At 46.7% G+C, this 16,874-nt stretch overlaps 1 long non-coding RNA gene across 1 annotated transcript; it reads left to right on the top strand.

Moving 5' to 3' along the window:
• Positions 1-3,297: 3,297 nt before the first annotated feature.
• On the top strand, positions 3,298-7,743 carry LOC143773621 (uncharacterized). Its single transcript, XR_013215259.1, has 3 exons — positions 3,298-3,683; positions 5,998-6,049; positions 7,532-7,743. It is a non-coding gene; the product is annotated as an uncharacterized LOC143773621 (long non-coding RNA).
• The last annotated feature ends 9,131 nt before the right edge of the window (positions 7,744-16,874 follow it).

Raw genomic sequence — 16,874 nt, 5'->3', positions numbered from 1 at the left:
TGCGTGGCGGTGCTGAGTGCGGGCGGCTGTGCGTGGCGGTGCTGAGTGCGGGCGGCTGTGCTGGGTGCGGGCGGCTGTGCGTGGCTGTGCTGGGTGGGCGTGGCTGTGCTGGGTGCGGTGGCTGTGCTGGGTGCGGCGGCTGTGCTGGGTGCGGCGGCTGTGCTGGGTGCGGCGGCTCAGGCTGTGCTGGGTGCGGGCGGCTGTGCTGGGTGTGGCCGGCTGTGCGTGGCTGTGCTGGGTGTGGGCGGCTGTGCGTGGCTGTGCTGGGTGCGGCGGCTGTTTGTGGCGGTGCTGGGTGCGGCGGCTGTGCGTGGCTATGCTGGGTGCGGCGGCTGTGCGTGGCTATGCTGGGTGCGGCGGCTGTGCGTGGCTATGCTGTGCGTGGGCGGCTGTGCGTGGCGGTGCTGAGTGCGGGCGGCTGTGCGTGGCGGTGCTGAGTGCGGGCGGCTGTGCGTGGCGGTGCTGAGTGCGGGCGGCTGTGCGTGGCGGTGCTGAGTGCGGGCGGCTGTGCGTGGCGGTGCTGAGTGCGGGCGGCTGTGCGTGGCGGTGCTGAGTGCGGGCGGCTGTGCGTGGCGGTGCTGAGTGCGGGCGGCTGTGCGTGGCGGTGCTGAGTGCGGGCGGCTGTGCGTGGCGGTGCTGAGTGCAGGCGGCTGTGCGTGGCTATGCTGAGTGCAGGCGGCTGTGCGTGGCTGTGCTGAGTGCAGGCGGCTGTGCGTGGCCGTGCTGGGTGGGCGTGGCTGTGCTGGGTGCGGTGGCTGTGCTGGGTGCGGCAGCTGTGCGTGGCTGTGCTGGGTGCGGTGGCTCAGGCTGTGCTGGGTGCGGGCGGCTGTGCTGGGTGCGGTGGCTGTGCTGCTCCATCCTGCGCCCCCATCCTGTCATGTGCTGCTCCACCCTATCATGTGCTGCTCCATCCTGCGCCCCCATCAGTGCGGGCGGCTGTGCTAAGTGCAGGCGGCTGTGCTGAGTGCGGGCGGCTGTATGTGGCTGTGCTGTGCGTGGGTGGCTTTGCGTGGCGGAGCTGAGCGCGGGCAGCTGTGCGTGGCGGTGCTGAGTGCAGGCGGCTGTGCGTGGCTGTGCTGGGTGCGGCGGCTGTGCGTGGCTGTGCTGGGTGCGGCGGCTGTGCGTGGCTGTGCTGGGTGCGGCGGCTGTGCGTGGCTGTGCTGGGTGCGGCGGCTGTGCGTGGCTGTGCTGGGTGCGGTGGCTCAGGCTGTGCGGTGGCTCAGGCTGTGCTGGGTGCGGCGGCTGTGCGTGGCTGTGGGCGGCCGTGCTGGGTGCGGTGGCTCAGGCCGTGCTGGGTGCGGTGGCTCAGGCCGTGCTGGGTGCGGTGGCTCAGGCCGTGCTGGGTGCGGTGGCTCAGGCCGTGCTGGGTGCGGTGGCTCAGGCCGTGCTGGGTGCGGTGGCTCAGGCCGTGCTGGGTGCGGTGGCTCAGGCCGTGCTGGGTGCGGTGGCTCAGGCCGTGCTGGGTGCGGTGGCTCAGGCCGTGCTGGGTGCGGTGGCTCAGGCCGTGCTGGGTGCGGTGGCTCAGGCCGTGCTGGGTGCGGTGGCTCAGGCCGTGCTGGGTGCGGTGGCTCAGGCCGTGCTGGGTGCGGTGGCTCAGGCCGTGCTGGGTGCGGTGGCTGTGGGCGGCCGTGCTGGGTGCGGTGGCTCAGGCCGTGCTGGGTGCGGTGGCTCAGGCCGTGCTGGGTGCGGTGGCTCAGGCCGTGCTGGGTGCGGTGGCTCAGGCCGTGCTGGGTGCGGTGGCTCAGGCCCTGCTGGGTGCGGTGGCTCAGGCCGTGCTGGGTGCGGTGGCTCAGGCCGTGCTGGGTGCGGTGGCTCAGGCCGTGCTGGGTGCGGTGGCTCAGGCCGTGCTGGATGCGGTGGCTCAGGCCGTGCTGGGTGCGGTGGCTCAGGCGGTGCTGGGTGCGGTGGCTCAGGCGGTGCTGGCTGCGGTGGCTCAGGCCGTGCTGGCTGCGGTGGCTCAGGCTGTGCTGGGTGCGGTGGCTCAGGCCGTGCTGGGTGCGGTGGCTCAGGCCGTGCTGGGTGCGGTGGCTCAGGCCGTGCTGGGTGCGGTGGCTCAGGCGGTGCTGGGTGCGGTGGCTCAGGCCGTGCTGGCTGCGGTGGCTCAGGCCGTGCTGGCTGCGGTGGCTCAGGCTGTGCTGGGTGCGGTGGCTCAGGCTGTGCGCGGCGGTGCTGGGGGCCTGAGCAGGCGGGGACACCGGCGCGCTGTGGGGGTCAGGTGCCGGAGTCGCCGCTAGCTCAGGCCCCCGGCACTTGCTATAGTTACCTGGCCCTGATCCAGCGCTGCGCGCCGGTCTGTCTTCCGGGTCCTCTGCCTGTGACTGTTCAGTCAGAGGGCGGCGCGCATTAAGCGCGTCATCGCGCCCTCTGAACTGTGAACGTCACAGGCAGAGGATGTGGACCGGAGGACGGAGGGGCAGCGCGCAACGGAGGAACGGGACAGGTAAATATATCATACTTACCCTCCTGGCGGTCCCTGCTTCTCCGTTGGAGATCGCGGTGAGCGTTCAGTGTTTACGCATACCGCGATCTCCTGGGAGCGTCGCTCTGTGGGGCCTAGACTGCGCCGGCGCGTGCGCTTGCGCAGTCTATAGAGGCTTCGGACAGAGTGACGCTCCCAGCGTTATATTATAGATACACTACTTATTGTTCATATCTAATTGTAAATATTTGTATTTTTTCTAGCGACGTTGTGATCAAGGCTATACATTAGCCGAAACGTCAACGCTCACCAGTCGCTCTTTTTTTCTGAAAATCACTATAAATAAATTTCCACTTAAAGCATACTTTCTATTTGTACGTGTGCAGTGATCTCCATACCTAGTATATTAGGAACCTCTGGCTCCTTTCACTAGCACCGTCACTCTCAATTTTGTCGTGTGCGGGCCATCACAGCTTCATAGATCTACAAAAATTTTTGGCTACCAGCACCGACTGAACTCATGTCCTCCGAAACCTACATGTACGATGATGCCACTGGATCTACAATCTTATCTAAGATAAGAACAAAGACTGACTTTTTACGCATACCCAATAAAGACATCAAAACGAGAGATTGGGAAAAGGAGAAAAAAAGACTTATAGCATATGATCTGCATTGCGCCACTCTTGGGGAATATCATAGACAAGGGAAGATACCACGGGGCCTACGCTGTAACCTACGACCAACCTTGTTCTCAGACAACCCACAATATTGCACTACCTTTCAAAAAATACTCAATAAATGTTCACTTGATATCATCTTACTAACAATTGAATTCTTACAGGAAGCCATCAAAGAAACCGAGGAAAAGATCACTACCATCGAGACGCAGCTCACCTCTACCCTTACCAGCACCGAGTTCAACACCTTGAAAAGTAAGGTTGACTCCATCTTGTCTACACACCAAAAGACTCTCGAGGAAAGAAAACGGACCAAATTTCAAAGAGACACCGAGGACTACCTGAGCAACAGAGTCTACCGATGGGAGGACACAGCCCACAGAAGACAATATCCGAGATCACGCCGCCCAGGAAGAAACACAGCATCCGGGGACTCCTCACCGGCTGGGGGATCCTCCCCTGGCTCTGGAAGCGACACTGGCGGAGCCTCAACCACAAGAACGGCTTTTTTAGGCCCAAGCGGACGCCATGCAGGAGGTCGAGAAGGAAAAGATCGAGAACGCCAGATGACACTTCGATCACAGGTAGGGGTCCAAACCTAGTTGTAAACATCTCTGACTACTCTCTTTCTCCCTTGGAGCTTAAGGTATTGAACAAAGGCCTATCTTTCTGCCCCACCCCCAGATGGGACTCTTTTCAGTTAGAAAGGGATCTACAAAGCTTCTACCGCAACATAAGATTAAAAGTACATTTTGAGGGCAATTCACACCCCACTGGCAACACATTAGGGACATTACCCAATCGAGACGAAGGGTCATTAATCACATTGGACCAACTGGGACTGAGAAACCCCAGCAAATTCATGCCCCCCAAGACAAACCATGCCGTAGAGACCTTTATTGACCTCCTAGATAGAGACATCAAGGAGACTATCCACGACCAACGTGTAGGTCTCCTCCCAGTCCGTCACAATTTAACACCACCTGAAAAACAAGCACTCTCTTCACTCAAAAACAATAGCAACATTGTTATCAAACCCGCGGATAAGGGAGGAGCTGTCGTAGTGATGAATAAAAACCAATATACAGCTGAGGTCAAAAGGCAGTTATCAGACACCACAACTTACAAAAAAATCCAATCAGACCCTGTCTATAACATCCGGAGAAAGATTGACGCCATTCTCACTAGACATTCACAACTAAAAACCATCGATGCCAAAACCAAAACATACTTGACAAATGAACACCCAGTAACTCCAGTCTTATACATCCTCCCAAAAATCCACAAAAATCTGCAAAATCCACCGGGACGCCCCATTGTAGCATCCACCGATTCCATTCTTAACCCCATATCTATCTACCTAGAGAAATTGCTCACGCCATACACTCACAAAACTAAATCTTTCATCCTGGACACTAGTGACTTCCTGAAAAAAATCCAAGATACCAAGATAGTTCCAGCTAACAGTATCCTATACACCTTAGACGTTAGCAGCCTGTACACCTCAATCTCACATGATAAGGGGATTGAGGCAGTCTCCCTCACACTAACGGAGGCTAATATCGACAGACGTTCCCACGACCTTTGTCTTGAATTACTCAATTTGGTACTTAGAGAGAATTATTTCCTTTTTGAGGATGAATTTTATGTCCAAACGTGCGGGACCGCTATGGGCTCAAACGTAGCCCCGGCGTACGCCAACCTATATATGGACCGCTTTGAGCAGGATTTCATTTACCCCAACTCACTATTTCAACAACATGCTCTTCTATGGTACCGTTACATAGATGATATTTTTTGCATTTGGCAGGGTGACCACACCACTTTAACCACATTTTACAATACCATCAACGAAGTGAGACCGGAACTCAAATTTTCAATTTCACATCACACAGAGACCATCACTTTCCTGGATACCAAAATATGTAAAGATATCCAAGGGGTTCTCACTACCGACATTTACAGCAAACCCACCGACCGCAACAATCTCCTATTGTACAACAGCTGCCATCCCAAATCCACAAGAAACAGCCTTCCCCGATCTCAATTTAAAAGAGTCTCTAGAATCGTATCAAGTCCCACTGTCAGACAAACCAGACTGAGTGAAATGGCCAAAAAGTTCGAAGACAGACAATACCCACGTACACTTCTTAACACGGAAATGACCAAAATATTGTCAGACGTAGATTCTGCAGCAATCCCGCCACAGAAACCACCAAGATTACCCTTTGTCCATGGTCATCATCCCTCCATGCAAAGAATTCACAACTTGATCCAAAGACAGTGGCCCCTACTCACCAAAGCTTATCCCAAAGTGGAGATCTTCAGAAATCCCCCCCTTATGTGCCTACGTAGACCACCGAACATTAGGGACAAATTGGTTAGGGCTGACATTGGATCACATAAACAAACACTGACTCGCACATTGAGTGGACAAAAAAGAAGGGGCACATTTCCATGCTTGAATTGTATGTGCTGTTCTAATATCATTAAAGGAAGTGAGGTAGTTCATCCACGTACAGGTAAAACCTACCCCATAAGGGACTATCACACCTGCGAATCCAACTATGTGATATACATCATCAAGTGCCCCTGTGGCTTACTTTACGTAGGTGAAACTATCCAGGCCATCAGAGACCGTATCTCAAGCCACAAATCAACCATCAGATGTGGTAAGACCTGGCTACCTCTACCCGCCCACTTTCAGGAAGCTAGGCACAATATATCTCAATTACGATTCCAAGTTCTCGAAAAAGTTCCCAGACCGAGACGGGGTGGGAATCATACCCTACTATTAAAACAGCGTGAAACTTACTGGATCTACACACTGGACACACTCAGCCCAAGAGGCCTCAATCGAGAAATAGACTGGCTAACGTAATGCATTTCTTTCCTTAGACCCACTGAATAATCGCACGCATCCACTCGGCTTTCCCCACCGGTGGAGTTGGTAAGATCCCCTACCACTATATAGAGTCTATCTAAGTTTCCTTCTGCTTTTGTTCTCCTTTCCCCCTTTTTTTTCAATATATGGTTTGGACTCCTACTCAAATGTAATATGTATGTTTATAACATATGCATCTGCAAATTGCCTGTATACACAACACAGCATATCTCTGTGTCCATTCTCGTATATATCCTGTCGTTGGACAGTGCTAATTGCATTTTAAATGACCTAGATGTCTATAGAATTCCGTGTATGCATTCACCTTGTACATTGTTTCCAGTATTACGCCCATCCCGTTCTATTCCCCCTCCCCCTACCCCTTTTTCCTCTTCATGTCACTAGGTCCACCGCAGGACACTACTGCGCAGGCACCGTTCTCCCCACCTCCTCCCCACCTGATCCTCATGACAACTAAAAAAAACCCTGTCAGCTTTCACAGCGCAATTACCAGCGTCTCTATCAGAGCACCATTGCGCAGGCGCCGATCTCCCCACTCGATCCCCATGACAACACACAAACGGTGCCGGCCACATACATCTGCAACCTGAACAGCGCAAGCGCCAGCGTCCCCACCACTTCCGGTCACATGACCCCACAGCGCTCTATGATTAGAAGCGCGCACAGTCTCCCAGCGCCAGTCTCAGCTTAGACACGAGAGTGTCAGCCTCACATCTGCTGCGCCACCTATGGACGTAGGTTACAAACTCAAAGATAAGTATACTCACGTTATCCTCATTATGCCTCACGGTGGCTAATGTTATATTACTAATTTTCACAGCCATTGCCGGACAGACGCTGGGCATCACAATAACATACCCATTGGGGTCTGGACACCACACCTGGACACGGAAATCCCCGTGCATACCACTGGGGTAGGTTCCTACCATACCCTACAGGACACATTAGACAACTTGTTCCAGAATGACTTTATCATACCTTTCCACAGGCCCCTTGACATAGGATTCCCATCCTCATTCCAACCATTACGTTGATTGTGCCCCACAAGGCAGAGGATACTCTATGCTATATGACAACCAACTAAATTTCAAGGGTAGGTCCTAGTTACCTCTTCACACGGTAAAGACACACCATGCTTACCCCATGGGACTTCAACGTATATATGCCCCTCTTTTTATCTACTCTGACAGGATACACCATTTCCATTGCCCTACAACACCACGGTCTCAGACCAAGATAGACTCTCCATATATTGGGTAGGCCACCGTATTACCTTACTCACTCTATATAGGATATACACCATGATATGAATCTCCCTATACTTGTCTCTCTTAATAAATATGTCTTTATGCCTCTTTATCTGCATATGTTTTTCTATGACATCTCGTTACTAGGTTACACAGAGACCTATTCTCTGTACATGAATACCTCAATTGTAAATTCTGTATATTAATGTACATTCCTTGATATATGTATATACACTACTTATTGTTCATATCTAATTGTAAATATTTGTATTTTTTCTAGCGACGTTGTGATCAAGGCTATACATTAGCCGAAACGTCAACGCTCACCAGTCGCTCTTTTTTTCTGAAAATCACTATAAATAAATTTCCACTTAAAGCATACTTTCTATTTGTACGTGTGCAGTGATCTCCATACCTAGTATATTAGGAACCTCTGGCTCCTTTCACTAGCACCGTCACTCTCAATTTTGTCGTGTGCGGGCCATCACAGCTTCATAGAACGGTAAAAAACGGACATATCAGCGTGGTTTGCCCACGGACACACAGTCTGTGGAAATACACTGACATGTGCACAAACCCATTCATTTGAATGGGTTTACGAGTGTACATGCTTCCGATACGTGTGAAAACTCACCACACGTAATGAAGACACGGACGTGTGAAAGAGGCCTTAGAAGAAGAGGAGGAAAAAACAAAAAAAGGAAAATGGCCTGGGGTGAAGCGGTAAACACCAAACCGCACAACCTAGTAAAATGTAGAAATAAATAATGATAATACAAGGATACGTCGTGCACAGTATGGACTAACACTAATGCCTAAATTGTCTATATTGCATCTTAGTAATAAATGCCTAAAAAATAGTAAATGAAAAAGTAATGGATACATATTGCAAGTCAAACAATAAGCAAAATAAAATTAGGATCTATTTGTAAATGTACTGTAGAAATGGAATAAAATGTCAGTGACACAAATAAAAGAAGATGAATGACTTAGAGCAGACTAAATGCTGAATGTATTGATGTCGTCACTTGGGTTGAAACACCACAAGGGAAGACGGTGTAATTATCCTAACCACCTGTCTAGCAGAAATAACCCCACATTCCCACTTTCCCACCCACTGTCAAAGGTGACAGATTTGTGAATTAAACTTTAGCAGTGGGCTTAATAGAGGGCCTGAATTTTAATGAAGGAACTGAGCTGGAGGCAAAACATCAGTGCTTAATTGTGTAAACACCTGTTGTCTTTTATGAGAAGCCTTAGCATTGCAAATGGCAGTTGAGTAATTTTGACAGCTGCAATATAGCTGTCATATCTGCTGTGATATAGCGCAGCCACTCGTTTGCCTGAAGTTATTTCATCCATTGTTATAAAATAAAAACAGTTGAATTCTTCCTGTTTGTACGCAGTTATTTTATCTGCTGCATTGTACTGTGCAGTCACCAGGGCCGGTTTTCGACAAAGTGGGGCCCTAGACAAAAATTTTAAGTGGGGCCCCAAATGCTAACATTGTAAAATCACACAAACATTTAGGTTACAGTACATGAGCAGGATGCGGATACAGTTGGTGGAGGGGCCTGGAGCCAGTGCTCACACTGTGGCCCCCATATTTAGGGGCCTAATATCGGCTAACAGGTCTGCCACTATTAGCTGAATGCAGGGGCGTTGCTAGGGTTAGAAAAGAAACATATAATTTAAACCTGGCCTATTAGAATGACTCTTCCAAAATATCATGAAAAAACCCCAAAAAATGCATACGGAAGCAAATGTCATAGGTATACAAACAACGAAAACTTTATTGAATACTGATTAAAACAACTTCTTTTTGTAAAAAATATTATTATAAACCATCCTCTGGGAAATACACATGCAAAATACAACTGCAGGTGCAAGGCTACGCATAACAACCATTAAAGTATATAGACAAATCAGTATGCAAAGGGGTTTGGATAACTATTACACAGTAAATTGATAGGCAAAGTAGTACATATTGTCATTTAAGATAAATCCAACATCATAGGTATATATCTCTAGCTTATAAGGGTCACCGTACCCAGTATTATAATATGCATGGACCAATGCCAAAAATATAAGTAATAAGTAAAGTGCTTAGTGCTGTGTAAACCAGTCTACATAAATGCCACTAAATAGTCAATAGTAATCAGAATAGGCTGTGCATAAGAGGCTTGTCACCACGCCATACCCCATACTAAATGCGTATCAAAGATAGAGAAAAGTGGAGGTAATGCATAACCTGCACGTGCAGTCCTGAAGGCCCCAACGCGCGTTTTGCGTCTTGCTTCTTCCGGGGGAAGATATATACCTATGATGTTGGATTTATCTTGAATGACAATATGTACTACTTTGCCTATCAATTTACTGTGTAATAGTTATCCAAACCCCTTTGCATACTGATTTGTCTATATACTTTAATGGTTGTTATGCGTAGCCTTGCACCTGCAGTTGTATTTTGCATGTGCATTTCCCAGAGGATGGTTTATAATAATATTTTTTACAAAAAGAAGTTGTTTTAATCAGTATTCAATAAAGTTTTCGTTGTTTGCATACCTATGACATTTGCTTCCGTATGCATTCTTTTGGGTTTTTTTAGGGTTAGAAAAGGTTAGGGCCCAAGCCCCAAGACAAAGAGTTGCCACCAACCCCCTCTTAATTTTTTTTAACACCACAGATAATACAGTGATAACTCACTGAGTACAGATAATTTAGTATATATCACATGCAGTCCTATATAACACCACAGATAGACATAGCGTTTCAGAGTAAGACTATGTTCACATGCAGCATTTTTTTTTAGTAGCCAAAACCTTTTCTATTAGGCTACTTTCACACTAGCTTCGTGCACTGCACATCGCTATGCGTCGTTTTGCAGAAAAAACGCATCCTGCAAAAGTGCTTGCAGGATGCGTTTTTTCTCCATAGACTTTTATTAGCAACGCAGTGCGACGCATTGCCACACGTCGCAACCGTCGTGCGATGGTTGCGTCGTGTTGCGTCAGACCGTCGCCACCAAAAAACGTTGCTTGTAACGTTTTTTGGTGCGTCGTCTGCAGCATTTCGGAACTCCGCCCCCGCCTCCCCGCACCTCACAATGGCGCAGCGGATGCGTTGGAAAACTGCATCTGCTGCCCCCGTTGTGCGGCGCATTCACAGCTAGCGTCGGTGCGCCGCAACGTCGCATAGCGACGTGCAGTGCACGACGCTAGTGTGAAAGTAGCCTTAGAAGTAAAAACGTTGCGTTCAAAACATCGGTTTTTCAGCTTGTTTTGTGGTGTTCTTCACACTTTTTTCAGCTTTTTTTGGAGTGAGGATGTTTGCTTTGTCTACAGTATGTTTAAGACCACATTCATACGATCAGTATTTGGTCAGTATTTCACATCAGTATGTGTAAGCCAAAACCAGGTGGGTGATAAATACCGAAGTGGTGATGTGTTTCTCAGGGTAAGTGCACACGCTGTTATTTTGCTGTGGATCTGCAGCAGTTTTCTGTGCGTTGTACAGCACCATGTAAACATATGGAAAACAAAATCCGCCGTACACATGCTGTGGAAAATACCGCGCAGAAACGCTGCGTTGTATTTTCCGCAGCATGTCAATCCTTTGAGCAGATTCCGCAGCGTTTTACACCTGCTCCATAAAAGGAATCAGCAGGTGTAAAAAAGCTGTTGAAAACCGCACAAAAAACGCAGGAATTCCGCGATAAATCCGCAGGTAAAACGCAGGGCGTTTTACCTGCAGATTTTTAGGAATCTGCGTGGAAAAATCCGCAGCAGATTCCGCAACGTGTGCACATACCCTCATTGTTCCACTACTGTTTCTGCATTACAAATACTAATGTGAAATACTGAACATGTGAACGAGACCTAATAGTTTAATTCACCAAAACCACTTAAAAAATTGCAGTGAAAAATGCCGTCGCAATATCTGTAGCTTTTTTATTCTTTCATTGCTTTCTACAGGTGAAAACACACTGAAAGAAGTGACACGCTGCAGATTTAAAAAGCGCTACAGTTCTGAAATCCAGTCAGAAAACAAACAAGCGCGTGCAGGAGATTTCGGAAATCTCCTATGTTTTGCTGGCACTTTAAAAAGCAGCTTTTCGCCATGTTCATATGCAGAATTTTTGCAGCTTTTTCTTCTGCAAATAAGAAGTTTACAGCAGTTTACAGCACAAGCAAAAACTGCGATTTTCAGAAATCTCCTGCGCACCCTTTTATTTCTCCTGACTGAATTTTACAACTGCAGTGTTTTTTAAATCTGCAGCGTGTCACTTTCACCAATATTTTTCACCCGTAGAAAGCAATGAAAAAGTTTAAAAAATGCTGCAAATGTTGCAACGTTGTTTTTCGCTGCGTTTTTTGTGAATAACACTAACTTTATTAAACATGTACTGTAGACAAAATGCATACTGTAAAAAACAAACAGCAAAAGCTCTAAGGGTATGTGTCCACAATCAGAAAACGCTGCGGGTCGGCTGCTGTGTACTTGTGCAGTGTCCAACCCGCAGCGGCCACATGTTACAGTATAGTGGATGGGATTTTAAGAAATTCCATCTCTACTATACGTGCACTGACACCCACACCTCCCCTGCGGGGCGCGTCTCTCCAGACAGCAGCATGCCAATTTATCTGGCGCAGAGGCGAGTCTCCACCAGAGAAATCTCACCCCTGCAATGTATAGGATGCAGGGATTCCGCACAGATCAAGGAACACCTGTGTTCAAAAGATGGCAGCACTTTGGATGCAGCACATGTCCACTGCGTCCAAAGGGCTGCCATTTCCGGATCCTCTGCACATACCCTAAAAAATGGGTGCTTTGAAAGCATTGTTTTTACTGCCAAGAGAGCAGGCTTTGGCTGCAAAAAAAATGCACCAAAAACGCTGATTCCTATGCACACCTGTACTATATATGTGTATGATTTACCCTTATTATTTCACATGGGAATTCATTTATTTCTATATAATAAGTACCCTGATTCAGCAGACAATATTCCTGTCTTGTGTCATCCAGACAGTAGTGACAGCAGGTCGCCCTGTCAGATTACAAGCAATGATTCAGTGACTGTGGTCAGAGCCGATGCTGATGGCTGCTGTATGTGACTGTGAAACCTGATCCTACAGCAATCAGCACAGAGCTCCGGGACCACAGTGAGCAAATCACTGCACTGAGGGGGTCTCAAGGGGGGTTTGGAAGACACTTTCTGGGACTACAGAGCAATGCACAGCATTATTCACTGATGAAAACCCTCTGGGCACTTCATACAGGGGTTGCAGATGCAGGGGGCCCCCTTGTAGGTGGGGGCGCCAGGCGTCTGCCTGTGCCAAACGCCGGCCCTGGCAGTCACTTACTAAATAAAACTAAATTTTGCTTAGTAAAAGCGATAAATAGTGATATTTCCTGTAGTAGTAATGACACTACCCAAGAAAACTCTCTCAAGAAGCACCATGAAGAAATGTAATAAACCTCATTTGTTGGTAATATAGCAGTCCTCAGACAGCTCTCTTTCATCTTCCACACTTCTCCTCTTTATGTTCTCAACTAAAGATATGTATGCAAGGCATCATTTTCAAGCAAATTATGCCCAAAATTCGCCTGGAAAAGCTCCCCATCAAATGAGCATAGTGCACAGCAATGGCAAAATGGCCTTCCTATGCAGATCTTCTGTCTTATATTACTTATTTTATCTGCTTTGGGGTCCGGAAACATGACAAGCTTATTCCTTGACAGTTTCCATTAAGAAGCAGCCCACTCTATACTTATTAATATCATAGTGCATAAGCTACTTGTGAAACTACTTAAGGAAAATGACAGCCAGCATTTCTTCTGAAGCAACCTCACCTGGTAAAAACCTGGAGGCTCTGCCAACGTCTAAAAGGTGTCATATTAATATATCATAACATAAATTGCGAAGCGTCATTTTCACCCCTCCCAATTAGTTATAGAGAAAGAAAATAAAGCTGCTAGAATGGCCCAGCCAATCAAGAAGGAACTAAAACTCAACATTCATAGAAGGAGCTGTGATGCTGTGTCACTTTTCAGACAAGTCAAGTGAATTCAAATGTGAGGAGGGTACGTCATAAACAGAAGGAAGAGACAAAGGCATAGTCAGGTAACGGATTGAGGTCAAACTATCAAGAGGATAGTAGATCAGAGCAAAGGGGTTAAACTGGTGAATGGTCAGAACGAAGACCAAGGTCAGGCAATGAAAGATCAACAAACAGAACATAAGGCACAGAGATACAAAACACACAAAAGCTGAATGTACATTTGCAGACGTAAAGTCTGGTAAAGTAGCCTGGCAATCACCTGGGACAATGAACACCTGGACACAGCCAGCACCTCGTGAGCTGTCAATCAAAACACTGACAAGTCAGCACGCCCTGCATCAGACTGAATGACTGAGCTGTCAAACTACTTACAGCTTCAGTATGCCCCTGTACCAGATTGGACTGCTGAGCCATCAATAACTGCATCCCAGATACAGTGGGGGTGAAATCGTGACAGGAGCCCACAGAACCTTCCGGATTTGAAGAGTGTTTGTGTGGAAGAATGGGTCAAAATCACACTTAAGCAATGCATGCGACTAGTTTCAACATACAGAAAGCATCTTGAAACTGTCATCATGTGAAGCAGAGTAATAGATGTGCGTCCCCGTGCCTCAATGCGCTTATCACCCTTTCCTCATCAGGGGGTGTGTAAAAAAGAGCTAAAGGGTTGAGTAAATAAGAAAGGGTGAAATGCGCGTTGGTGAGGGTGGACATACATTTACTACTCTGTTGCACATGTGAGTCTCACTATGGGGATTACTACCATTACTTTATTCAGTTCAGTGATCTTCCCATTTTCTTTGGATGCAGTGAATAGCTATGCCTACTTATATTCTATGGACTGTCTTGTTTGTTTAGTGGCCAGTGTGAACATGCGCCTACACGTTGCATGCATACGATCAGGCTTTTGCACTCTGTGCAAATAAGACTCGGCCTCCCGTTTCCTTGAGCTGGACATTACATTTCTATAGCTCCCCATGGGTGTCCATTAGTCGGGGTCTCGGTCTTGCTCCTCCCTTATTCACATTTACTTCAATTGACATATGGCAAGATTTTTACCCTTAAACGGCGATCGTTAAGGGTACTTATTCCTCAGCTTTTTAACGGTGCTGAGAAATAAGAGCATCATGCCGCCGAGCGGGTGGCAGCTGTATGTAACAGCTGACACCCTGCGGTATCAGCCCCGGCTGGTTTTACAACTGATCGGGGCTGATTAACCCCTTCAATACCGCTGTCAATTGCAACAGCGGTATTTAAGTTGTTACAAGGGGGTCACAAGACCCTCTTAGTAACCATCAGATCCCTGTGATGACAATTGTGGGTCCCAATAGTTACCATAGTAGCCTGAGGTCATGTGATGACCCCAGGGTACGGTGACCTGTGAGATCCAGCAATGAGCTGAGTCTCACAGGCAGAGTCAGTGAGACACTGACAGTCTCATACAATTTATAACTCAAATAAGTCATCCAGTAATGTACCCGTAACCATAAGTTGGGTTTTAGCACTTCCAAAAATACATATTATTATTATTATTAATAACATATTATGATTTTATTCTTTAATTTAAATGTACTTCTTCTTTACCTTAGTTACATTCTAGAGGTAATTCTTATGTGAGTTAAGTCTCATACACTGCCATACATGAGTACAGCAGTGTATGAGATCAGTATGGGACCAGTGATCAAAATAAAAATCACACGTGTCCCACAGTGAAAAAGTGTTAAAAAAAAGTGATGGAAGTAAAATAGAATATGTGAAAGAGTTAAAACGAAACACGGAATAGCGCACACAAATCACGAAAATTCGCTTTGATACTCAAAATGAAGCATTTGGGATAAAACAAAAATAAACACACAAAAAATACACATTGGTATCAACGAGTCTGGAGCGACCCGCTCTAAAAAACTGGCACCTTATTTATTCAATTTGGTGAACGCCACAAAAAAAAAAAGCCAAATGTCGCTTTTTCAACATAAAGACTCCCAAAAAAAAGACTAAAAAGCAATCAAAAAGTCAAATGTAAAATAAAATGGCATAAATGAAAATGCCGAACTGTCCCACAACATACAAGCTTTAATATGGCTCATTCGGCAAAAAAATAAAAAAGTTACAGCTCTCATAAGATGACGATGGAAAATTCATTTTGCTAAAATATTGTTTTTAGTGTGTAAAAATAGCAAAGCAGAAAAAAATATAAATCTGCTATCTTTGTAATCATAATGACCCTACGAACAAATCGGTCTTATCACTTACCACATGGTGAACGGCACAAAAAAATAAAATAAATACAATAACTGAATTTCTGGGTTTTGTTCATTCTGTGCCTGAAAAATCTGAATAAAAAGCGATCAAAAAAATATGAAGTACCCCAAAATGGTGCTAAAAAAATCTCCAAATATGGCAACAAAAAAACTACTGTTTATTAAAAAAAAAGCATTTTTACTGTAAGATATTAGTAAAACCTAAAAAAAATATAAATCTGGTATCACTGTAATCACACTGACCTGAGGAATAAACCCGCCTTATTACTTATACCGCACGGTGAACCATGCAAAAATGAAAATAAGAACTATTCTTGTACTGCTGTCTATTTGTTAATTCTACCTCCCAAATATCAGAATAAGGCTTAGCTCACATTTATCCTGTTCTCTCCGTTGAGCACTTGCATAAGGGTTTCAGTGTAAATTCCCCAAAACCATGATTCAGACAAAACCACGGACAGAATCACTCACTTATGAGGCAGAATGAGTCACTTTGGACTGTTCTGTGTTCCAACGTTATCCCATCATTTTAGGCGTCTTTTTAGTGCACAAGTGTAGTCGACCACAGATCTGTGCACGCCTAAAAAGATAGATACCACCGGAGCAGATGCCAAACGGAGTAAGAAGTGTCTCTATCTGCCTCATGGTGGGAGGTTCTGTTGATGGTTTCGTCTGAATCGCATTTCTGTGGATTTACACGGAAACCCCTAGGTGAGTTACCAGCGTACAAAACAAGAATGTGATCCAACCTGAAAGAGGTTGAAAAACATTATTTACCCCAAAATGTTACGAATAAAAACCTTAAATTATCCTGCACAAAACCAGCCCTCACTCAGGTCCATCATCTGTCACTGGAACTATAGGGGGTTCCCACATTACTGGTAGAACAAAGATTCCGGCAAAGCGACATAGCTCCCACCCCCTCAAATAAAATCCAGTGAATTCTGCGCTCCCAAATCCAAATGGCCCTCTGAGCCCCATTGTACCTAAACCACAGTAAGCGGCCACATGTTTGGCATTCTTGTCACAGAGAGAAGGCACTTAATTTATGGGTGCATATCGCCAGAAGCACAAGTGGGGCACAATGTATGGGGGTGCTACAATACAGTTGTGCTCAAAAGTTTACATACCCCGGCAGAATTTTTGCTTTCTTGGCCTTTTTTCAGATAATATGAATGATAACACCAAAACTTTTTCTCCACTCATGGTTAGTGAAGCCATTTATGGTCAAACTACTGTGTTTTCTCTTTTTAGATCATAATGACAACCCAAAACATCCAAATGACCCTGATCAAAAGTT

Source organism: Ranitomeya variabilis, chromosome 5 (assembly GCF_051348905.1).
Source record: "Ranitomeya variabilis isolate aRanVar5 chromosome 5, aRanVar5.hap1, whole genome shotgun sequence".
Classification (NCBI taxonomy): domain Eukaryota; kingdom Metazoa; phylum Chordata; class Amphibia; order Anura; family Dendrobatidae; genus Ranitomeya; species Ranitomeya variabilis.
This window is presented reverse-complemented; position numbering and strand designations above follow the sequence as displayed.